The sequence below is a fragment of the Ovis canadensis genome, chromosome 1 (assembly GCF_042477335.2).
Source record: "Ovis canadensis isolate MfBH-ARS-UI-01 breed Bighorn chromosome 1, ARS-UI_OviCan_v2, whole genome shotgun sequence".
NCBI lineage: Eukaryota > Metazoa > Chordata > Mammalia > Artiodactyla > Bovidae > Ovis > Ovis canadensis.
Window position 1 is genome coordinate 67,691,870 of NC_091245.1, and position 24,886 is coordinate 67,716,755.

The following is a 24,886-nucleotide window of genomic DNA, read 5'->3' on the forward strand; positions in this document are numbered from 1 at the left end:
AAAAATGGGGACTCCCCTTGTCTTCAAATGAAACACTTATTTCTGTTTTAAAATGAATATTGTCAGTTTTCATCTTTCAAGCAGGCTTTTGAAATTTTTTCACTTCTAAGTTCAAGACCCTCTCTCTCCTTTAGATCAAAGATTCATGATGCATCCCTGAATAAATTATGTATAAAAGAGAACCTGTAATATTCTTGCATTAAAAACTATCTATTTCTTCCTGTACACAGATTTCAGTAAACAATAAAAGTAATATTTCAGAATTCTGTGTGTATGTTTTTCTCACACTAATTATTAAAATAGTGAATTACTTATACCTGTAGAAGTTCTGGAATATGACAGATATTTTAGATAAGAATTTTTCAAATAAAGTAATTTAACATTTAAATTTAGGAGCAAAGAGAAATGATGATTATTTTAATGTATAGGAATAGAAATGAAATCATAAAAATTATATATAGTTTGCTCAGGCAATAAGCATTCATTTTGTTGTTATTTTTCATTTGCTAAGTCATGTCCAACTCTTTGAGATTGCATGGACTGCAGCACACCAGGCTCCCCTGTCCTCTACTATCTCCCTGATTTTACTCAAATTCATGTCCATTGAGTCGGTGATGCTATCTAACCATCTCATCCTTTGCCTCCTCCTTCTCCTTTTGCCCTCAGTCTTTCCCATCATGAGGGTCTTTTCCAGTGAGTTGTCTCTTCACTTCAGGTTGGCAAAGTGTTGGAGCTTTAGCATCAGCCCTTCCAATGAATATTCAGGGTTGATCTTTAAGATTGACTAGTTTGATCTCCTTGCAGTCCTAATGTTTACTTTAAAATTTTTAAATTATATATAAGCTATTAGATGTTGACTTTTAAGAAAATTGGCAACTGGCAACTCTTCATGTTTGTCAATATGCTAAAAATATTTGGAGAAAAGGCTTCTTTGACATTATGTTAAAATAATTAAGTGAACAAGTAGTTTTTGAACCTCAACTAGGTGGGAAACAGAAAAAAATCTGAAGTGTCAAAAAAAAAGAAGATGTAATTAGCTGTTGAATATTAATAAAAATTAACATTTACTGCATGTTTACAATGTGTCCGGTACTGTGCTAATCATCACAGTCACACTGTAAAGTAGATATTAATACTATAATTTATCCCCATTAAACTATGGAGAAACTGAAGTTCAGAGGTTAAGCAACTTATCCAATTTCGCACAGCTAAAGATTCATTTCTATAAGCATTTATAAAAAAGAAAGTTGTTTTTTAAAAAAACTTTATGGAGAGAGAATTTGGATAGGACATTTAGAGACTGATGGGATTTGGAAGAGAGTAGAGAGATGAGAAAATAAATGAGAGAAGGCAGAAGGTAATGTGAAGACCTGCACAAAGTCAAAGTGGTAGTAGTCACAAAGCCAATGAAGGCATGTGCCCATGGGGTGAGAGTGCCCCTCAGGGAAACGACTGCAACACTTATGAAGGTGATTTGGACAAAAATTGGGTCCCTGGGCATTCAGGTATCATATTAGAAAAACATGCAATGCAGGCTAAAATGCAGATAAATCCAGATCCTTTTCATTGAGGAATTACACCACTTCTGCCCAGCTATTTGAGGCCTTACAGAAACCAGAAGATGGAACCCTATTTATGTTGGGGGAGATCATCAAAAAAGACATGACATCTGGTTTGACCTGCAAACTGGACCCAAGCAGTTGGAGGTACCCTACCTCCTCTCCTGTCCTTGGAATATGTGTTCTGTTTGCTTCCCCTACTCCCAGAAGCTGGCCCAAGAGGACTTCCCTGGAGGTCCAGCGGTTAAGACCCCATGCTTCCACTGCAGAAGTGCGGGCTTGATCCCTGGTTGGGGGAACTAAGATTCCACATACCACTAAGTACAGCCAAAAGAAAAAAAAACCTGCTGTTCCCAAGGATGAAGCCTTGAGACAATAATCTAGTGATGAGACTAGATTGCATACAACCGAACCTAGTTGAGGACTCCATATGGACTTTTAAGATTCTGGTGGCCACATGCAGAAATCTACTTGTCCTGCATCTGTCCAATGTAAGCCTTATAGAAAATCCCCTTATGAAGCCTGCCACCTACCAATCTGGAGTGGTCTGCTTCTTTGTTCCTTCTCTCCCTGACTTCTGGGTATGGGCTTCAGTTTCAGATCACACCTGGGAAGTTCCCAAGGAGGTTTGTGAACCATCAACTCACTTCTCTTAGACCTCTAGATTCACTCCAGATTTGAGAAGAAGCTTCTTCCAGTCCTTGACAGAAAAAGAAAAATACCGACCAATCTCCACAAAAGTTGTTCAGCAAAGCGCATGATGACTCCTGTATTTTCTTGTGAAAATGGTGGCAGGGGATGCAGAAGGGCATCTTGTTCTTGCAACTGAAATCTGTGCTATACCATTTGTCTTCATTAATCAGATACTGAGCAGATCTAACATTGCAGAGGGTTTTATAGGAAACTTTCCTATCACTAATTTTCAGAAATAGTTTTGGAATTTTAGAGACTGGCCAGAAATCTATAAATGCGGTGCATTAAATGATCTCATCATTCTAAGTAGCCAGCCAAAATTTTTAAAATTCCTTTCTCCTTAAAACACTCAGAAGTCCCCTACTATTGTTCACCTCCATGCTCTTTGGGAAGATTCACTCGGATAAGTCTCCAGTCTGATTTGAAGAAAAGCACTGTGATGTGATGTGATTGTTAGCCTAGACACAGTCACAATGTGCCCATCTGGGGTCTGTGGCAACTGTGGGTGACTTGTAGGCTGGTAATACCACTCCTGATAATCAAAAATTAAAGCTTGCCCAAGTAAAGAAATGGTAACTTTTACGCATGTAAGAATTAAAGATTTTAAAATTTAAAAAATAAAAAACTAAAAAAAAAAAATAAATAAAATTTAAAAAATAAAATAAAATAAATTTTAAAAAAATAAAAAATATTGTTACTTTTACCTCCTTCACTGGATACAGACTGTAAGATAAACATGCAACATCTATTGTATATTTGTTTTAGATTATTAAAATATTTTTCAAATGCATCTTGTGTCAGGAGTTTGACATGCATTGAAATGGAACATTTCAAAGTGGCTTAACTGGAGTATCTCCCTACTCAAAACGAGCCACACATTATCTCCCTTCTCAGTCACTGTGGGCTGATGATGGACGTAATTCTTCATTAAATGGTCCTGATATGTATTCATTATGGAGAGATGAAGAATGAAACATTATATCTGGGAAGATATTCTAGAGATAAAGCTACAAAGAAACAAAGAAATTGATGTTTATTTCCCTTAAGCAGTCCAGAAAAAAAAAAAAATCACATTTTCTAGAAGTTTAAAAAATTCTGACGTTATAAGGCAGAAAAAGATACAAGACTGCAGTAAGAGTTCAGGCTTTGGGGTCAGGTACCTTGACTCCATTTCTGGTTCTGCCACTTTCCCAGGTGACACTAGAGGTAAAGAATTCACCTGCTAATGCAGGAGACGCCAAGAGACATTGGTTCAAGCCCTGGGTCAGGAAGATTCCCTGGAGAATGAAATGGCAACCCACTCCAGTATTCTTGCTTGGAGAATTCCACGGGCAGAGGACACTGGTGGCTACAGTCCATGGGGCTGCAGAGAGTCGGAAACAACTGAATACACGTGTCCCGGGGCAAGACGCATTGCTTACCTGTGCCTTCAAGTTCCCTGTCTGTGAAATGGGGACAGTGATAGTACCTGCCTCGTCCTGTCGGTACATGGATTAAATGAAACAGTAAATGTAAAATGCTTTAAGCCCTGCCTGGCTGAGAGCACTCAACAAATGTTAATGTACTGATACTACCCTATTTGTAGCATTCAAATCACTGTAGCAAATTATCAGACAACCTCTTTAAAATTCCAGGCTAGGTTGCTCACAAATCAATTATTGTTATATTCTAAAGTCTCTGAAACCCTTTTGATCAGAAAACGTTCGTTTCAAAGCAACTGATCAAAAGCATTATTATAGAACACATAAAGTTTGAGTTCTGGTTTAGTCAATGAAATCAACATGAAGAAGTGACATCAGATTAGATGTAAATAGACTGTTGTTGTCAGGAGTATCTTACAAGCTGAAGAATATCATTGACATTCAAGAAATCTGGATGTTTTCAGTTTCTTAAATGTGATCACTGTTATTTTCATGTTATTGTAAAATGATCCTCCCTTTAGCCACGTGAAGCAATTTATCTATCTAAACTCCAGAGTTTTCCTTTATTTACACTACTTTTGGAAGCAATTAGTGAAGTTAACTCAGAAGTACACACACACACACACACACACACACACACACATATCTATTCTTTACTGTAATATGGTAAATTTCTTTGCACTGAGGATTAATTTTTAAATTCCTTTAAAATAATAAGCTAGAACATAAGATATTTTATAGTCATTCTAATGAAATGTTAACATGCTGTTGAGAAATTCATGGTGCCTTTCTTTGACAGCTCATAATCAGAGCACATCATTTCTATCAGCCTTCTATTGAATGTTCTCAAAAACAGGGATGGACAGCTCTAAATGGTATAACAGGCCTAGAGAAGCATTCATAGGAGAGTGTGTTCACAATAACAGGGAGGGAGACCACCTAAGGTCATGAATTATTCCACCCATGTTCAATTCATAGGGAGGAAAAAGCCAGTTACTGTCAAGGACTGTAAAAGGCTGAAGATGTTATTATTTGCAAGCTAAAAAAAGTCAGCCTGCCCCAGTTTCTTGGATGCTGGTAGAAGACATTAAACTCCTGGATCAGAGATGGGGAAAAGTTCATTTCTTACAGCAATAGCTGTAGCCAGAATATCAGCATTTTTTGTGTGTCTATTCCCTGAGCTTCAACATACTAACAGCAGGTTGTGTTGCAGAAGAAGAGCCATGATCTTAGGTAGTGTGAACCCTTTATAATGAGTGTGTCTGCCTGTCCTTTGCTCTGGAGAGAGACATTATAATATTATTATACTGAGCAGTCACTGTGCTTGCCCTTTGCTCCAGAGGGAGGCATTATCACTACTGTCAAAACTGTTCACTATACAAATGTCTTTGAAAATCTAGTCTGGAAGAAAGGGCAGTCAGTGTCTTGCTCACAAGATGTGCAGAAATATTATAGAGGCATGGACAGTTGTCTCCTGTCCAATAATTGGTAAATTATTCTGTGCTATCCCTTCAAGTGCATGGAACGTGTAGGTTGCTCAGTCATGTCTAACTCTTTTGCAATCCTATGGACTGCAGCCTGCCAGGCTCCTCTGTCCATTGGATTCTGCAGGTAAGAATACTGGATTGTCATTTCCTCCTCCAGGGCGTCTTCCCAACCCAGGAGTGGAACCTGGATCTCCTGCATTGCAGGCAAATTCTTAACTGTCTGAGCCACCAGGGAAGGCCATAGAAAGAAACTAAAGGCTAACACAAACATGTAAAAGCAAGGGAATATTCCCCAGTGTAAAGGAACAAGGCCACACTATTACCAATGAGAATGGGGGCTCCTTATCCTATTAAAGATGACAGGTACTCTATTATGGCTATTTGTAAGGAAAATGCCTGCAGATCACATCTGCCAGGAGGGCTTATCTTTGCAGGCATTTATTAAATTAATAGTTAATAGGGCCTATAATTCCCTTCTCTTCCCAAGGGGGGAGAATCTTATGAAGGTTCTGAAGTCTTTAACTCTAGAATAACAATTCAAACATTCTATTCTGAGAGATTTTATTCTTCTTGGAATGTTGATAGATATGACAAAGGAAATTGTTCAAGGTAAATGAAATTAGAGAAAAATCACTGCAGACGGTGATTGCAGCCATGAAATTAAAAGACGCTTACTCCTTGGAAGGAAAGTTATGACCAACCTAGATAGCATATTAAAAAGCAGAGACATTACTTTGTCAACAAAGTCCGTCTAGTCAAGGCTATGGTTTTTTACAGTAGTCATGTATGCATGTGAGAGTTGGACTGTAAAGAAAGCTGAGTGCAGAAGAATTGATGCTTTTGAACTATGGTGTTAGAGAAGACTCTTGAGAGTCCCTTGGACTGCAAGGAGATCCAACCAGTCCATCCAAAAGGAAATCAGTCTGGGGTGTTCATTGGTAGGACTGATGCTGAAGCTGAAACTCCAATACTTTGGCCACCTGATGCAAAGAGCTGACTCACTGGAAAAGACTCTGATGCTGGGAAAGATTGAGGGCAGAAGGAGAAGGGGACGACAGAGGACGAGATGGTTGGATGGCATCACCGACTCAATGGACATGGGTTTGGGTGGACTCCGGGAGTTGGTGATGCACAGGGAGGCCTGGCGTTCATGGGGTCGCAAAGAGTCAGACACGACTGAGCAACTGAACTGAACTGAAGTTCAGCAAAGTCAACAAGTATTTTTAGAGCAGGACTTCTCAGAGCCCTTAGCATGTTAATATTCACTGTGAATCCTCAAGAGGAACAGAGTGTTCCCCAATGGCTCCCCAATAGAGTGTTCTCCCAGTGGCCCCAAAGACCCCTATTTCTCAGGGTTCTCAAATGGTAATTCTACAAAATGCTACTTGGAAATGCCTCAGTACAGGAAAGGCTTTATCTCAGTGGCAATGGATGGTGGAAGACACAGGTGCTTTGGGAAGAAACTGCCTGACTGGTCTACCCCACTCTAGACATATTTCCCATAGATAACAACAAAGAATGCCTTCCTGCATCTTTGATTATATGTTGGTGACTATATCCATTACTTCCTGAAATCTAGGGAGGATAAATATTACTAGCAATAAACATGATCACCAAAGATCTTACCACTGTTACTGAGAAGGCAAACCAGGCTTTCTTGTTTCTTTCTCCAGAGAGGTAAACAATGTGAGTAAATTTAGGAAATTAATAAATGGACTCCAAAAAGTCTCAAGAAAATGTACCTTGTGTCAGTAGAGGTGGCAGCTTTAAGAAGATAGCATCCAGGCATGGCTGTAGCATTTTCTGAGTGAACAAAGCACCGTCCATGATACTTTTCCAAAGACAGAGTCATGTTTATGTAACAAGAGCATCTGCAGTTTCACTACCCAGATAAGGTGTCTTGAGCCATGGATATTCATGCCTCAGAGAGACAGAGAAGAGCAGCATTTTAGTCTGAGGAAAGAAGCAATTCTTCAGGCCTGAAATCAGGTGCTTTGTCAGGGCTGATGTCACTGAAATTTGAAGCAAGTTGATGGTAAAGTGTGATCTGAGATGTTCTAGGGTACATTCTACATGCATAATACGATATGGTGTAAAGAAAAGTATAAAAATGTTTAGTCCTGGGAAAAACAATGAGTTACCTCCCTTAGGAGGTAAATCCTAATGTAGTTTGTTTAATAAATAAGAAAGTTCTAACCCTCTTAACAGTGTTTCATTATCTTTAGAATAATTTATTTCTCGGCTAGAGCCAGTCATTTGTGGATTTAATTAACGAGTTAATACAGGCAAAGTTCTTAGATCAGTGGCTGTATGTATATGATTAAAAAGTAGTAGCAAGCAAATATTATTTAGTAGTGCAGTTATAGCAGTTACATTTGGATACCAAAAAAGTCACTCCTGAGACTATCAAACTCATTTTTACTTAAAACTTATACTACATGTCATCATGTGAAAGCTATTTATCATTGTCTGTATAAAAATAAAAATTCCAAGAATGAGGCTGCCTGGTATATTTCATATTGCCTAAGCTCAGAACCACAGACACTTCATGCTCTTTCATTAAGTTTGTTTTCAATCATAAAATGCTTCTCAATTAAAGAGCAAGCTGTAAAATCATCCCAGGAAGGCACATTTAGGATATGAGTATGCTACTGGGAAAAGCACAAATCAATGCAATCTCAAAAAGTATTGGAAAAGTACATCATAAACCTTACTGGAGATACTTGATGGAGTCAATTTAAAAATACATAATCCTTTCCCATGTGATTGAACAGTGGTTAAGCCTGAGAACTCTGAAATTAGGCTCGCCTGGGTCCAGATCCTAACACTTCCATTCATTGGTCATATGGCCTTTGGCTAGTTAATATGTGGCCTTTGGCTAGTTACTTGACTACAATCTGCCTCTCTATCAATAAGAGAAAATAACACTGCCTACTAGCTGGGGACAGCAACTAAATGATATAATACATAGAAATATTAATATAAAGCTAGTACTTGGCACATTAGCATGTACTTTGTAAGTGCTTATTACACCGTTATTTCCAAAGAATATCTCACAGGTTAGTGGGACCAAACACCTATTGTGTCTGCATGTGCACACACCTGCATGTGTTTTGAGGGAGATGTCTAAGTTATGATTTTAGAAGAATTTGACCCAAACTTTTCTAGAATCCTATTTTAAATCCTCAGCAACAATACCCTCGCCTCTGGCACAATTCTACTGCCATTTTAGGATCAAGACCACATTTGACCACATTACCTCTTGGGCAACTTCCTGCTCACAGGACATTTTCTAGGGAAGGTTTCTCTTGTCTGAGCATTTTTATTGGCATACAGTCAAGAATTTAAAAACTGTAGCTAAAGATGGGTTTTGTCTTCCAGCTATTAACTCAGAAAGTGCTAATGGTTGCAACAATGTTAACAGCTTAAACTTAAAAACAACCAAGTTTCCTGTTAGTTCAGGATCCTTCCCACAAAGCTCAGAAGAGGTCTGCTGAGCAGATGTTAAGAGGGTGGGCAGAGAATGCTGGGTAAAGTTCTGCTGGTGGTTTGGGTTTAGAATTCAGATTTTACTTTCACTATTACTGGGCAGGATCAACTGACATCCCATACAAAACACACAAGCACAGCAGGTTGATCTTAAAGAATGTGCCCAGCATTGAAAAATCAAGGTTTAAGCAGATACATGTACATAACACATAATTTTAGTATAAACAAAAGGGTTGAGGTTTTAGACTGCTGCTGCTGCTGCTAAGTCGTGTCCGACTCTGTGCGACCCCATAGATGGCAGCCCACCAGGCTCCCCCATACCTGGGATTCTCCAGGCCGGAACACTGGAGTGGGTTGCCATTTCCTTCTTCAATGCATGAAAGTGAAAAGTGAAAGTGAAGTCACTCAGTCGTGTCCGACTCTTCGCGACCCCATGGACTGCAGCCTACCAAGCTCCTCAGTCCATGCAGTTTAATACAAATTATAGTGAAAGAACCAGTACAGGAAATGGAAATATTTTTAAACTTGTTCTTTCAAAATTTATTGCCAGGCTCTCTGCTAGTATTGATATAAAAGTGAATAAAGAAACAGTAGAGAAGCAAAATGTAAAGAGATAAATGGCAGCATGCAACAGTGAAACAGAGATTCAAAAATACGTTCTATGGGAGCACAAGGAAGAGAGAATTACGCTTGCCCGGAGCCTGCAGAGCTCTACAGAGAAGGTGAATTTTGAAACATGCTTTCAAGGAATGAGATAGCTCAGGCTGCTTTTTATTGTAGCTAATAACAAGATAATGTAATATAATCACCATTTCCATACAATCTACCATGGCAATTGCATATTTTCTTTCTAAGGCTCAGGTCAGTTCAGTTCAGTTCAGTGTCCAACTCTTCGCGATCCCATGAATTGCAGCACGCCAGGCCTCCCTGTCCATCACCAACTCCCGGAGTTCACTTAAACTGATGTCCACTGGAACCTTAAAAAGAAGGTATTATTCCTCCAATAAAGATATGCAGAATGGGGTTCAAAAATTAAGAAACTCACGATCACATAGCTGCTGAATGGCAGATTCAGGATTTGAGCCCAGATCTACATCATTCCAGGCTTCCCAGGTGGCACTCACGATCACATAGCTGGTGAATGGCAGATTCAGGATTTGAGCCCAGATCTACATCATTCCAGGCTTCCCAGGTGGCACTAGAGGTAAAGCCTCCACCTGCCAATGCAGGAGACATGAGACATGAGTTTGATCCCAGGCTTGGAAAGATCCCCTGGAGTAGGAAATAGCAACCCACTCCAGTATTCTCACCTGGAGAATCCCATGGACAGAGGAACCCGGTGGGCTACAGTTTATGGGGGTCACAAAGAGTCAAACACAATTGAAGCAACTTAGCATGCACATACTACATCATTCCAAATTTTGTACCATGGTCATGAGTTGCCCAGAAAGATCTATTTCTGTTCCCTATTGTCAACCAGTATCTGGTTAACTTGTAACTATATGGAACTCACCCTGGAAGCCCATCTGGAATGCCAAACTTTGGCCTAAAGAACTGAATATTAAATGAAAGATCAAAATGGTAGCCCTGGCCCACAGGGCTTTTCTTTTCTCTGAACTTCAACCACATTTAGTTCAAAATGGTTTATACTGAGTCAAGTGCATGCCAGATTTCCTCTCCCATGAACTGTGAACACCTGGAAATCAGGGAATAAACGTAATCCTTCTTTGAGACCCACAGGGTCCAGCAATCACAGAAGCTGGCTGATGGCTAATTTACCTAGTGTTTTACAGAGGGCTTGATAAGTGTGTGTGTTGATTTCAGTTACGTTGACTGAAGTGAGGTGAAATCGACTTAAGGCTTACATTCTGTAAAATAAGAAAAGGAGACCTAAGCAGTACAATATAATGAGTTTCAAACTAGTGCCTCTCAGACTTCAGGGTGCATGGGAATCACCTGACTACACACAGAACTGTCCAGCTCATCCTACTAGAAGCAGGCACAGAGTAGACAAAGGTATTGCAATTAATGGGGTTGGAGCGGAGAGGGACTCAACTTGCAGGGACTCAAGTCCATCTGCAAGCTTCACCGCTGTTTCTGGTCCTTTTGTTCTCTGAGCAATAGTGCAAGTCGCTCACTCTTTGCTACCCCATGGACTGTAGCCCACCAGCTCCTCTGTCCGCGGGGATTCTCCAGGAGAAAATACTGGAGTGGGTTGCCATGTCCTCCTCTAGGAAAACTTCCCAACCCAGGGATTGAACCCAGGTCTCCTGCATTGCAGGTGGATTCTTTACTGTCTCAGCAATGAGTTGTAGTAAATACCACAGCTACCATTTACTAAGTACTTATAAAGTGTTTGGCCCTGTTCTTGGTGATTTAAGTGTGTTATTTAATTCTCACAGCACCCTATAGTACTATAGTTACATTGTTGATGGGGTTGGGGGAAGTAACAGTAATTTCCTTACATTTACATAGGAAAAGCAGGGATTTCTTCCTGGTTTACCTCAGTCCAAAGTCTAGGATTGTGATTCCTTGACACTGGGCAGTGAGGCAGCATTTCAGGGAGGACTAAGCTTGAGTTTAGGGTACTAGTAGCTCAAGGAAGATAGAGGTGCAGGCAGAAAGCCTCTGGAGAACAAAGCCCTCCGCAGGATATTTGTGCCCTTAGTGCCCATATCGCTGTTTAAATCCAGGTAAGGTATTTAACTTAACTGAGTTAACTAGTTAACTCAGCTAATACCTGGTGGCCTGCAAGATACTCACAATTTTTTTTTTAATTTTTTTTTAGCAAATTGCTAGTCAGCCTTTGTCTTTTCTCTAGGAAACTTCCAGGAATTTTCCCACCTGCTATCTAGGAGGAAGGCCCCACTTTAGAATTAAGTGTTGTTCACTGGGTTAATTAAGGCTAGTGTTAGGGTCATCTCCTAAAGACTAAGGGGGTTGAAGGTTATCTTCTGTGAAAGACACCCAACAACAGTACTGGAATTGGAAAAAGTGTAGGAATTTGCCAGAGGAGCATGGAAAAATCAGTTAAGACTAAGAAATCAACTTTTGACAAATTTTAATTTTGACTTGGAGATAAAAATGGGGTAAAAGGAGAGACGCCTGCTTTCTTAAGGTTTGGGGTGTAAGAACAAACCAACTAGCAAAAAAAAAAAAAAAGAAGATTAGCTGTCTATGAATTGCTCTGTTGGCATACACCCCTCTTTTCCTGAATGCCAAGACAAAGCAATAGTTTAATTGTTGGTGCTCTGAGAAAAACTCATATTGGTAAGGCATTCCAGAAGATCTTATATTACTTAGTAATCTTGTCTATACATTTTTCCACTGGGGAGATTTTGTGTACAGGTGACTCAGCTTTCAATAAGGCAGAGTTCGCTTTTCATCCTGAAATTGGGTAGAGAAAGGCAGAGAAGAAAAGCGTGGTTTAGGTCTATTTAAGACCGGGGGTGGGGGGGAGAAAGAAACCCCCTCCCCCATACTCTTTAAACAACAGGTGGTTTTGACGAGAAAAATCAACTCCATGCACAGTACGAAATTGCAGGCGGAGCATTCGATTTCAGTCCCCCAGAACCTGGCGCCAGGTTGTCAGGATGCGGGAACAAGGAGGTTCCTAGCGGACAGCAAGCTCAGGTGTCAAGGGAACGGCTCCTGGGCTTTATGGTCCAGGAAAACTGGTTTTTGTCTTTGTTCTCTGTCTCTCTCAGTGTGCCCCACCACCCCCTCCCACCCTTCTGCTCATCTGTGAGGGGAGCAGGATAGTGAGGAAGGATTATCTCCATCCTCCCCAGTCTTTCCGAGGAGTGCCCAGAAGGGCTATTTTTAGTGGTAGCGGCTCCCCTCCAACTTACCCCGGGGTGGAGCCGCGACTGCGGCGCGGCCGCCCAGCGCAGGGAAGCCTCGGGTTAGGGATGGGGAAGGTAGCGGCCCCGGTCCATTCCTCAGGCACTGGCCGCCAGGTGGGCGTTCCAGAGGCCGGAGCGGCTCCACCGGCAAGCGGCGGGAGATCTTCCTGGGCGCCCTGAAGGAAGCCCTCGGCGGCCGGCGGCTGTCCCCGGCGGCCGGCCCGGGCGCGGGGTGGTCTCCGCGGGGAGGAAGTTCCCGGGCCCGGCGGCCTGCGTCACAGCGGGGCTGGCACCGCGGAGCCGACGGGCGGGCGGCGCGGCGACCCCGGGGCCGGGCGCTGGGCGGCGCTGGCTGCCGCCGGCCGGGCCGCTCGCGGGGCGGCGCTGGAGGCGGCTCCGTCCGCGGCCGGGGAGGCGGAGGGGAGGAGGGCTGCGGGGCTGGGGCGTTAGCTGCGTCCCGGCTCGGAGCCCGCGAAGAGGACTAGGAGGAAGGCGCCGCCGTGGCCGCGGCCGCAGTGCTTCGGGGCGCGACGAGCCATGAGCAGCCGCCCGGCGGGCGACCCCGCTGCCGCTGGCCGCCGCTGAGCCCAGGCGGGAGACGGCTCGCCGCTCCCCAGCTCCGTTCGCCGCCGGCACCCTCGCGCCCAGAGGTAAGGGCGGGGACCGCCGAGGGATGGGATGGGATGCGATGGAGAGGGACGGCCCGCCGAGGACCGCCGGCTCGGTCCTCTAGGTGTGCTGGAGCCACGACTCGCCCCGCCTCGTTCGCGTCCCTGCCTTCCCCCGGCTCTCGGGCGGGCGGACTGTGGGCTCCTGCCCGGCGTGTGGTCCCTGGAGCCATCCGCCGCCGGAGCTCGGGGACCCGCCAATCCTTACCCCACCCATTCCGCGGCAGCCCAGCGTCGGGGGAGAGACCCCAGCCTGGCGCCAAGCGCAGCGCGGCAGGTTCTGCGGACTTGGGGGGATGGGGCTGGGGGACAGGGAGAAAACGGGGCCACGCAGGGGGAGGTCGTCGTTCTTTTCAACCTTAAACCTCCCTTAGACCCCAGCGTCTTTACCTGCTGGTCTGCCCTTCCCTTACCACCCCCGAGCCCCTGAAGTTAGCACTTTGGGGAGAGAGAGGAATTAGGTCTCCGAAGGGAACGAGAGCGCGATGCCTGCTCCCCAGCAGGACCCGAGGGGAGAGAGGGTTTCGCCGGATCTCGCGGGCCCCAGAAACCAGGTGTCTAGGCCGGCGATTGAGACCAAGACCGCTGCTTTCGACACAAACCCAGGCTCGCTGGTCTTTCTCTTTCCAGCTGGTTCTCAGCGACGACACGGCTAGGGATGGAGTTAGCAACTCAGCAACCTTAGGATGTGCTCTGTAGAAGCTAATTCCTTTCTTCTCTCCCTCTGCCAGTTCTTCCCTCCCCCACCCACGGTATACATCGGATTTTAGTCCCTTCAAAACCTTGCTCTCTACCTAGCTTTGGGTGCCACGGACACCTAGCCCACGTCCCAGGACAGATATTTCAAAGGGTTAGGGCCAAACTTCACTTTCGAATTCTTTTTAAGCATTTTAAACTCGCAGCAACCGGTGAGGAAACACTTTCAAGTCCCTATCCACCTTAAAGTAAAAAATAAGCCCCCATCAAACCGTGTGAGTGCCAGCAGCGATGGGCAGAGGGAGATTTGAATGACTATTTCACGCAGACTTATGGGGGAGGAACAGGTAAAGGAAATGGCAAGGCTTATTTTAGTCACACATTTCTTACAAGCTCTCAATCGTGTAAAAAATGTAGCCTTAACCAACGGTCACATTTCCGGACAGATATATAGTGGTTTCCTAAGGCATACTGGAGGCTTCTTCATGGACAAGTTATTAAAATGCCATCCAGATGAGAGATGTAGGCAACTGGCCTTAACGCTCTTGGCACAGTAGGGTACCATCACCTCAGCCGTCAGCTTTATAGTTTTTATTTTTCTTTACATTCTATTTTTAAATGATTTGTGTAAACCCCAAAGGTAAGCCATACTTTACAAAATTTGCTCAGATTCATAAACCTGTGGACATGTGTAACAGATTAAGTGTCTACAGCTCCAATCTGTGATATTTGCCTTCTTGTGACTTGCTTAGATAGGGAAGACCGTGGACCTAACTCAGACTGGCTTTACTTTGGAGTGATCAAATACTCTCTTTAGGTCAGATTGTTTGTTTGCTTTTGAGGGAGAGGTGGGGAGCAGCTTTGCAAGGATGGATGCTTTTCATGGTTCACATAACAGATTTGACCACAGATAAGGCCCACTCACCCACCAGCAGTATCAGAGATAGCAAGCATGTTTAACAACTTTCTTAGTAATAAAATGATCAAAGCCTTTGTTAACAGTACTAATCTCTTATTTCTCAGATGGACTAGGCACTTCAGGAAATGTATTTTGAAAAGTGTAAAAAGTATCTAATTTTTACCAATTTGTTAATGATTCTTAATAGTCTGTACTTAAGTTGTAGTCACCCATAACTTCATAGTAAAACCCAAGTTTGAAAAAGAAATAGAGTGGAAATACACACTTATTTTGCCAAGTGTGGTGTTAATAACCTAGTATGGAGCATTACTGTAATACAGGCTGCACTAGACGCCTGACATGCATGATCTCAAAATCTGACAACAAACCCTTAAGGCAGATGGCCATTCACACATCACAGAAGAGAGAGGCTCAGTGTGTGACTTATCCAAGACCCTACAGCTGAGTTAATGCCTGAATGAAGCCAAGCCTCTAGTTGTCTTTTCTTTTTTTTAAATTTATATTGGGGTATAATTGATTTACAGTGTTGTTTTAGTTTCAGGTATACAGCAAAGTGAATCTGTTACACAAATACATATATCCAAATCCTCTAGTCTTAATGATTTACTTTTTTGTTATTCAAAGCTGCCTCTCTCTCTCTCTTTTTTTTTTCCTAAATACATTTATTGTTAACTTACCATAAGAATTGGGGGATTAAGGAAGTCAGGTCACCTGTTCAGGGTTTTCTGGTATATAGTAGAATTCACATTTGGAATCAGGGCCATCTGTTTCCCAAACTCCTCTTCTTGCCACTGCTGTCTATTAAATGACTGATTTAGAGCTTAACCTAATGAACATTTCACTCCGGCTCATCAGCCATCTTCATTCACATGATAATGATGCCCTCATGAGCTGCAACACACTCCCAAATACTTTATACTCAATCCCTGGAGTACTGGCTATGTCTCCAGGCCCAGAATACTCATGAAAGCATATTGTAACCAAGGAGGTGACATGTATCCTGATGCAGGTATCATTAATTCACTTAATGTCTCTGAAAATATGAATCATTGTAGACTGGTATGGGGTAAAGGGCATGCCCTCAAGATAGGAAAAGCTGGTACAGATTCTGGCTCTACTACATAGAACAAGTGCCAACTAATTCACATTACTGAGCTTCTCTGAGCCACAGCTTTCTTATAAGTAAAGCCTACCTAGCTGGATCATGTGTGCATTCAATGTAACAGTGCTTACAAAGGACAGCTCCTGAAACCTGTGTGTTGTGTGTTCAGTCACTAAGTCGTGTCCGACTCTTTGCCATCCCATGGACGCAGCACACCAGGCTTCCCTGTCCTTCACTATCTCCTGGAGTTTGCGGAAACTCATGTCCATTGAGTCAGTAATGCCATCCAACCATCTCATCCTCTGCCACCCCCTTCTCCTGCCCTCAGTCTTTCCCAACATCAGGATCTTTTCCAGTGAGTCAGCTCTTTGCATCAGGTGGCTGAAGTATTGGATCTTCAGCTTAAGCATCAGTCTTTCCAATGAGTATTCGGGGTTGATTTCCTTTAGAATTGACTGGTTTGATCTCTTTGCTGTCCAGGAGACTCAAGAGTCTTCTCCAGCACCATAGTTTGAAAGAATCAATTCTTTGACGCTCAGCCTTCTTTATGGTTTAACTCTCACATCCATACATTACTAATGGAAAAACCATAGCTTTGAGTATATGGACCTTTATTGGCAACATGATGTCTTAACTTGTTAATACACTGTCTACATTTGTCATAGCTTTCCTTCCAAGGAGCAAGCATCCTTTAATTTCATGGCTGCAGTCACCATTCACAGTAATTTTGGAGCCCAAGAAAATAAAATCTGTCATTGCCTCTACTTTTTCCCCTTCTATTTGCCATGAAGTGATGGGACAAAGGACTTCCCAGATGGCACCAGTGGTAAAGAATCTGCCTGCCAAGGCAGGAGACGTAAGAGAAGTGAATTTGATCCCTGGGTCAGGAAGATCCCCTGGAGGAGGGCATGGCCACCCACTCTTGTATTCTTGCCTGGAGAATCCCATAGACAGAAGAGTCTGGTGGGCTACAGTCCATAGGATCACAGAGTCAGACACGACTGAAGCGACTTAGCAAAATGGGACAAAATGTGGTCCTGTCACCTAGTAGGTGCTTAATAAATGGTAAGAATTACTGTATTCTACCACTGATGGAAATTCCTGCTTAACTTTACATTTGTATATTTTACATGCATATAGCATTTAGTCAGCACTGCCATTGATTCACTCTTTTATATAAAGGCCTTATCTGCTTTTTAGCATCTTTAACTTTTGAATCACATCCTTGTTTTTGTAGTCTTGACTTATAAACATTTACTCACCTTACGTAGTTTTTCCTTTGCCCTACTCTGCACATTTTTTAGAATATGAATAGCCATCTTTCAATGGGATGGAATTTGTATATCTTGGCAAATGCACTATCCTGTTTTCTGCCTCTGGATATCTCAGAGGCTGATGATGTCTCAGAGGCTGATGATATCTGATGATATCTCAGAGGCTGATATCTCAGCCTTGCTTATCACTCAGAGCACCATGGCAATCCTAGTATCTCCCCACCACATACCTCACCCTTCACCGAGTCTCTACCAGCTGATGTTCTGCATCTACTTCAAGTGAAAAGTGAAAGTGAAGTCGCTCAGTCGTGTCCAACTCTTTGCAACCCCATGGACTGCAGCCTACCAGGCTTCTCCACCCATGGGATTTTCCAGGCAAGAGTACTGGAGTGGGTTGCCATTTCCTTCTCCAGGGGATCTTCCTGACCCAGGGATTGAACCCAGGTCTCCCACATTGTAGGCAGACACTTTACCCTCTGAGCCACCAGGCCCAACCTAAATGATACCTACTAGGTGAGCCATAGACCTTCCATTTTTAATCATTTGTCAGTTTACTTATAATTCAGATAACATATCCCAAGAATGATTTTTATATTTTTTAAGGTTATTTGTCTAGGTAATAACCTACAAAACTGTAAACTCGTTGAAGACAAGGACGTTTTTCTATTTCTTTATATGCTTTGCTTCAAATAAAACATCAGTTCAGTTCAGTCACTCAGTTGTGTCTAACTCTTTGTGACCCCATGAATCACAGCACACCAGGCCTCCCTGCCCATCACCAACTCCCGGAGTCCACCTAAACTCATGTCCATCAAGTTGGTGATGCCATCCAGCCATCTCATCCTCTGTCGTCCCCTTCTCCTCCTGCCCCCAATCCCTCCCAGCATCAGGGTCTTTTCCAATGAGTCAACTCTTCATGTGAGGTTGCCAGAGTATTGGAGTTTCAGCTTCAGCATCAGTCCTTCCAAAGAACACCCAGGACTGATCTCCTTTAGGATGGACTAGTTGGATCTCCTTGCAGTTCAAGGGACTCTCAAGAGTTTTCTCCAACACCACAGTCCAAAAGCATCAATTCTTCGGTGCTCATAATTTCAATTCCCTGCATGAAAGATGAGTCAGATATTCAGAGAGAGATCCTCAGAATAATTAGGAAACACACCCAAGTTATTTGTCTCTGTTACATGAGTAGTGGTACCCTCCTCTTTACTCTGAGACTTGTTCATCCCAGCCTTCTTCACTCCTTTAACTGGCATTACATTTAGTGGAAGGCCACAGTTCTTCAAAGCCTTGGCCATTAGGTACCAGGTAAGATATCTATGTTTCATTGATCAATTGCTGCTGTGGTGGTATAGTAACCTCATTAGGTTGTAAATGTATGAGTATATCAACAGTATTTGAGTAGTTTGGCATTTTAGATGGGGTAATGACCCCGATAGATTTCTTTAATTAGGATTATAATTTACCTATGGGAAAGAAATGCAGGTTTCCCCCATGATCTGCAAGCAGAGTTCCTCTGAAAATTTATGTAAGCTGAAATAGCATAGAGGGAAGGAACAGTTATCTTAGGACACATCTTACTAACCAATGCACAGAATACATGGAGATAAAGCACAGATGCTCACAGATACTGTTCCAAGTTATGGGGCTTGATGTGGAGATGCTGAGTCTAGTTCCTGGGAAGGAGCTTGGTGGCACCACTGTCCTTGCTGCCCTGGGTGTTCCCTGCCTCTGTATTTCTGCTTGAGGCAAAACCAGTGCTGAACACTAGCTTTGATTTTTGCCTCTCTTTTCCATAAGCGCAAAAATCCTTTTTGGATTTCTTTCAGTTAGTCAAAACAGGCACCACTATAGGTCTTTCATAAAAGTGAAGTGATGTTAAGGAAACTTTCAAAAAACAGGTATACCTGTACCTGCCTTAGAGAGAATGTTGAGATAATAAGCAAGGAGGATTTCAAACCTTTTGGTTGAAAATAGGACTAATCATGGCACAGTATGGAGGATACAATCAAATTTACTTTCATGAGAGAACAAACCAGTCACTCAGTCGTGTCCAACTCTTTGCGACCCCATGAACCACAGCACACCAGGCCTCCCTGTCCATTACCTACTTCCGGAGTTTACCCAAACTCATGTCCATTGAGTTGGTGATGCCATCCAACTATCTCATCCTCTGTCGTCCCCTTCTCCTCCTGCCCTCAATCTTTCCCAGCATCAGGGTCTTTGCAAAAGAGTCAGCTCTTCTCATCAGGTGGCCAAAGTATTGGAGTTTCAGCTTCAACATCAGTCCTTCCAATGAACACCTAGGACTAATCTACTTTAGCATGGACTGGTGAATCTCCTTGCAGTCCAAGGGACTCTCAAGAATCTTCTCCAACACCACAGTTCAAAAGCATCAATTCTTTGGCAATCAGCTTTCTTTATAGGTCAGCTCTCATATCCATACATGACTACTGTAAAAACCACCAGTTCAGTTCAGTTCAGTCGCTCAATCATGTCCGACTCTTTGCGACCCCATGAATTGCAGCACGCCAGGCCTCCCTGCCCATCACCAACTCCCAGAGTTCACGCAGATTCACATCCGTCGAGTCAGTGATGCCATCCAGCCATCTCATCCTCTGTCATCCCCTTCTCCTCCTGCTCCCAATCCCTCCCAGCATCAAAGTCTTTTCCAATGAGTCAACTCTTCACATAAGGTGGCCAAAGTACTGGAGTTTCAGGTTTAGCATCATTTCTTCCAAAGAAATCTCAGGACTGATCTCCTTCAGAATGGACTGGTTGGATCTCCTTGCAGTCCAAGGGACTCTCAGGAGTCTTCTCCAACACCACAGTTCAAAAGCATCAATTCTTCGGCACTCAGCCTTCTTCACAGTCCAGCTCTCACATCCATACATGACTACAGGAAAAACCATAGCCTTGACTAGATGGACCTTAGTCGGCAAAGTAATGTCTCTGCTTTTGAATATGCTATCTAGGTTGGTCATAACTTTCCTTCCAAGAAATAAACGTCTTTTAATTTCATGGCTGCAGTCACCATCTGCAGTGATTTTGGAGCCCAGAAAAATAGTCAGCCACCCTTTCCACTATTTCCCCTTCTATTTGCCATGAAGTAATGGGACTGGATGCCATGATCTTAGTTTTCTGAATGTTGAGCTTTAAGCCAACTTTTTCACTCTCCTCTTTCACTTTCATCAAGAGGCTCTTTAGTTCTTCTTCACTTTCTGCCATAAGGGTGGTGTCATCTGCATATCTGAGGTTATTGATATTTCTCCCAGCAATCTTGATTCCAGCTTGTGCTTCTTCCAGCCCAGCGTTTCTCATGATGTACTCTACATAGAAGTTAAATAAGCAGAGTGACAATATACAGCCTTGACATACTCCTTTTCCTATTTGGAACCAGTCTGTTGTTCCTTGTCCAGTTCTAAATGTTGCTTCCTGACCTGCATACAGGATTCTCAAGAGGCAGGTCAGATGGTCTAGTATTCCCACCTCTTTCAGAATTTTCCACAGTCTATTGTGATCCACACAGTCAAAGGCTTTGGCATAGTCAATAAAGCAGAAATAGATGTTTTTCTGGAACTCTCTTGCTTTTTTGATGATCCAGCGGATGTTGGCAATTTGATCTCTGGTTCCTCTGCCTTTTCTAAAACCAGCTTGAACATCTGGAAGTTCATGGTGCACGTATTGCTGAAGCCTGACTTGGAGAATTTGAGCATTACTTTACTAGTGTGTGAGATGAGTGCAATTGTGTGGTAGTTTGAGCATTCTTTGGCACTGCATTTCTTTGGGATTGGAATGAAAACTGACCTTTTCCAGTCCTGTGGCCACTGCTGAGTTTTCCTAATTTGCTGGCATATTGAGTGCAGCACTTTCACAGCATCATCTTTCAGCATTTGAAATAGCTCAACTGGAATTCCATCACCTCCACTAGCTTTGTTCACAGTGATGCTTCCTAAGGCCCACTTGACTTCACATTCCAGGATGTCTGACTCTAGGTGAGTGATCACACAATCATGATTATCTGAGTCATGAAGATCTTTTTTGTACAGTTCTTCTGTGTATTCTTGCCACCTCTTAATATCTTGTGCTTCTGTTAGAATTATGAGAGAATAATGAGAGAATTAGCATGGGGAAAAGACCCAGATAGTCTCACCACAAATATCAGAGGTGGAAAAATTTTAAAGGAACAGGTAAAAGAAGTGAAACACTATAATATTACTACACTATGCTATATTCTCTCTATATATATGTCTGTGTGTGTATGTATATATATATATATATCACACACTATAGCACCCTAAGACAATAATAACAAATACCATTATTTATTATTAATAATAAGTCTGCTAGATATGGGTCATTCCTGGGTTATAGAAATAGGAAAGAGACTGTGGAATCAAGATGGGCAAGAGAGGAAACTAGTGTGGCCTCGAATGCCTAGAATAATAACGTACTCCCATTCGCTCTCAGCATTCGCTCTCTTGTTCACAGAAGAACAAGAGGGTAATCTCAGAGCTTTATGTAAAGTAGATAGTTTGGCATATATAGTGAAAAACTCCTAAACGTATTAAAAGGTAGAGAATACCTGAACTCTTTTCCAATATCAGGCATTAAACAAAAAAATAGCCTGGGCTACCTACTTAAAAGTGTAACGCACTGTTACAAGTTTAGGGAGTGAATTTAAAATCCTTTTCTGGTGTTAGATCGATTGTCCTTTTAGAATATGATTCTGTAGTCTGTGAATGGAAGTCAGTAGAGACATGGTAATATTCAGAAAACGAATACAGTTAAGAAAAGAGAAAAAGGCAAAATTCAAGAACCAGTTTTAAGAAAACTGTTATAAAGCTTAGGGAAACAACTGAAAGTGTTCCAGATGACTGGGTATTTGAGGTCAAAGGCATCCAGGAGAACTATAGATTCTTTAAAGAACTCAGAAGAATGAAAGCTCTGTCCTTACTGGAGATGGGTGGGAAGGAAGAGCAAGGAGGAAAGTTATTTTGGCTGAACTCAAACACTGCCCAAAGGCTAGAAGCGCAAGAGAGAGTAATGAAGCTCTTAGGGAAGCATTTCTCAACCTTTAGTTCATGCCTACCCTCCTTCCAGAGATACATATGTTTAGATACATTGTAATGCCACAGATACCCTGTCTACCCACTTAGTACCCCATAGTACCCATAGTACCCACTTAGGTACTATGGCCTGTTGGCAGGCTACAACCTGAAGGTTCTTTTACTCTGCCCTGCAGACCCAGTAACCCACTCCAGTATTCTTGCCTGGAGAATCCCCACAGACACAGGAGCCTAGTGGGCTACGCTCCATGGGGTCGCAAAGAGTTGTACACAACTGAGCAACTAAGCATAGCACATAGCAGACCAAGTGTTTGACAGGGACAAGATTGCCCCCCTATTGAGAGCAAATGGAGGGACATGATTCTAGATTACGTTTGAAAATCACAAACGAGTCATGTAGAGCTAAAAGACATGAAGAACAGTGTATACATACACATTTTTCCTTTATAAGAAATCATATTTCATTGGCTCTTAAGCTGAAATGTATTTGTAAAAATATATTTCCACTTGTACCAGTTTCATCTTGGCAACATTATTACATTCATTAAGTTATATTCCAGACCTGCCTCTACCTGCGTTCTTTTGTTTCAGGGATGGGAAACCCTCCCCAAACTTTAAATGTGCAACATCTTTTATTTACTGACTTCTGTTATGCTGGGAAGGCTCTGATACTAACCATTCATTCTTGTGATTGTTCAGTTTTAATGAGTATAAATTAGTTTGTCTTTATTAGAGCATTTGCATTTCATGGCAGTTGTTTATTATGATGAAAGACTGTATTCCCTATCAAAGAAATCTTAACTCACAACAAGTAGATATTTGGTAGTGGGGGTGGGACTTCTGAAGTCACTCAGCTTTTTCATGTTTGTTTCCATGCTCTGGTTCCATAGGGAGCGTACGCCTGGGCTTCTGACATGGAATCTCAGAGCTTTGGGGGTTAGAGGAGCTTGGCTTCTTGATATATTGGCTTCTGTTGGCATTTGGAGGCTGTGGGCTTCCCAGGTGGCTCTAGTGGTAAAGAATCCACCTGCCAGTGCAGGAGACACAAGAGCTGAGGGTTTGATCCCTGGGTCAAGAAGATCCCCTGGAGAAGGAATAGCGACCCACTCCAGTGTTCTTGCCTGGAGAATTCCATGGACAGAGGATGCTGGTGGGCTGTAGTCCATGGGGTTGCAAAGAGTTGGACACCACTTAGCACATACACACACAGCCTTTGCATGCTCCTTCCTCCACCACAACTCATCTTCTTCTTTCAGCTTTTATTTTAACCGTATTATTCTTTCCCCCTCTCCTTTCCCATCAAGGCTTCAGGAATATCTTTGTTTTCCACATCTTTTCTCTTTGTTTGATTTTTAGAGCTGCACTGAAAGTCCCATGAGGGCAGAGGCCATTTGGCCATATTGGTCTTGTTCATTTCTGTATCCACAGCACCTGCACAGTGACTGGAACAGAGCTGCTCAAGAAACAGTTGTGGAATAAACACTTAATGATACATTTTGCACTAAAGTTTCTAACCTGCCATCTTACAGTATATCCCTTTCTGTTATTTTAAATTCTAGAAATGAAATTTAAGAGTGCAATTATAAGTTACTCTTCTTAATAGGGTCGTGACATATGTACACAGAAATATTTATATATGTCATTGGAAATTTGGAGTATTATATAAAACATGAAGCCAAAACATCAAAACAAATCCTAAATAAAAGGCAGTACATAAGCTAAATAGATGAAAACTCATGGGTCCAGCAATCAATACAAATTACTAACTACTCTTTCTCGAATACCTTAGGAATGTATTAAAATTAGAAACAGATTCAAATATCTTTTTTTAGATAGGAATGGTATAACCTATAAATCCAGCTTCTGGAAAAATACTTTGGGGGTCATTTAGCTAATAACACCTTGATTTTTAAAAATAACTCTGAGAATAGCTTCATTAGGAAAACACCTTCAAGCTAATTTATATTATGCGCCCTGAAATTAGCAAGGTCCAGGATAATTTCACATCAGCAAAGTTAGGAAATGCTATATATGGCACACAAAAATACCTTTCTAGTTAATGCACAGCTATGTAGATCCCTATAACCAGAAAATGGTGAAAGTTGAGGAGCTAGCGCTAGGGGTGTATCTAGGGTTTGGATCTTTGTTGAGTGTTTAAGCATTTTATCTAAGGAGCTGATGGTATAACGTGTATCTTATATTTCTGTATGTGGCCCCATGGTGCATAATGTAGTGTTGAAGCAAGAGTTGGAAATGAGCTTGGCAAAATAAAATAAAAATGAAGGAAATAGTCAAAACTGAGCACTGAAATTCACTTAAGGAAAGTATAGGATTGTACCTTGAAAAAAAATAAATAAACCAAACATAAAATATACTAGACTTCTATTTGTTTTGTTGTGTTCATTTCTATATCACCAGTATTTAGAATAGTAACTAATACGTTCGCAAAGGATCACTAAATATTTGTTGAATGAATAAATGAATGAACTGCAAGATGGACAAAGACTAACTGAATGCCATTAGGGCAAAAGTAAAGTTAATCCTGTGGAGATGGTAATGGATAACTATTAGACTGAAGAAACTGTTAGAAAACACTTTTTGGACAAATCATTTTTGAGTCTGTGTTACAGTTTTATTTTAGTCTTCCATGTAAAAGACTTCGAGTAG

The 24,886-nt window shown here is 42.2% G+C and overlaps 1 protein-coding gene across 1 annotated transcript in view; it reads left to right on the plus strand.

Annotated features, from left to right (window-relative positions):
* The first annotated feature begins 12,821 nt into the window (after nt 1–12,821).
* The window catches only part of LRRC8C (leucine rich repeat containing 8 VRAC subunit C), an 83,049-nt gene continuing 70,984 nt past the window's right edge, over nt 12,822–24,886 (plus strand). Inside the window, exon 1 of the mRNA XM_069597462.1 lies at nt 12,822–13,144. The gene's annotated coding sequence lies outside the window, so the exon portion shown is untranslated. The remainder of the gene's footprint in view (nt 13,145–24,886) is intronic.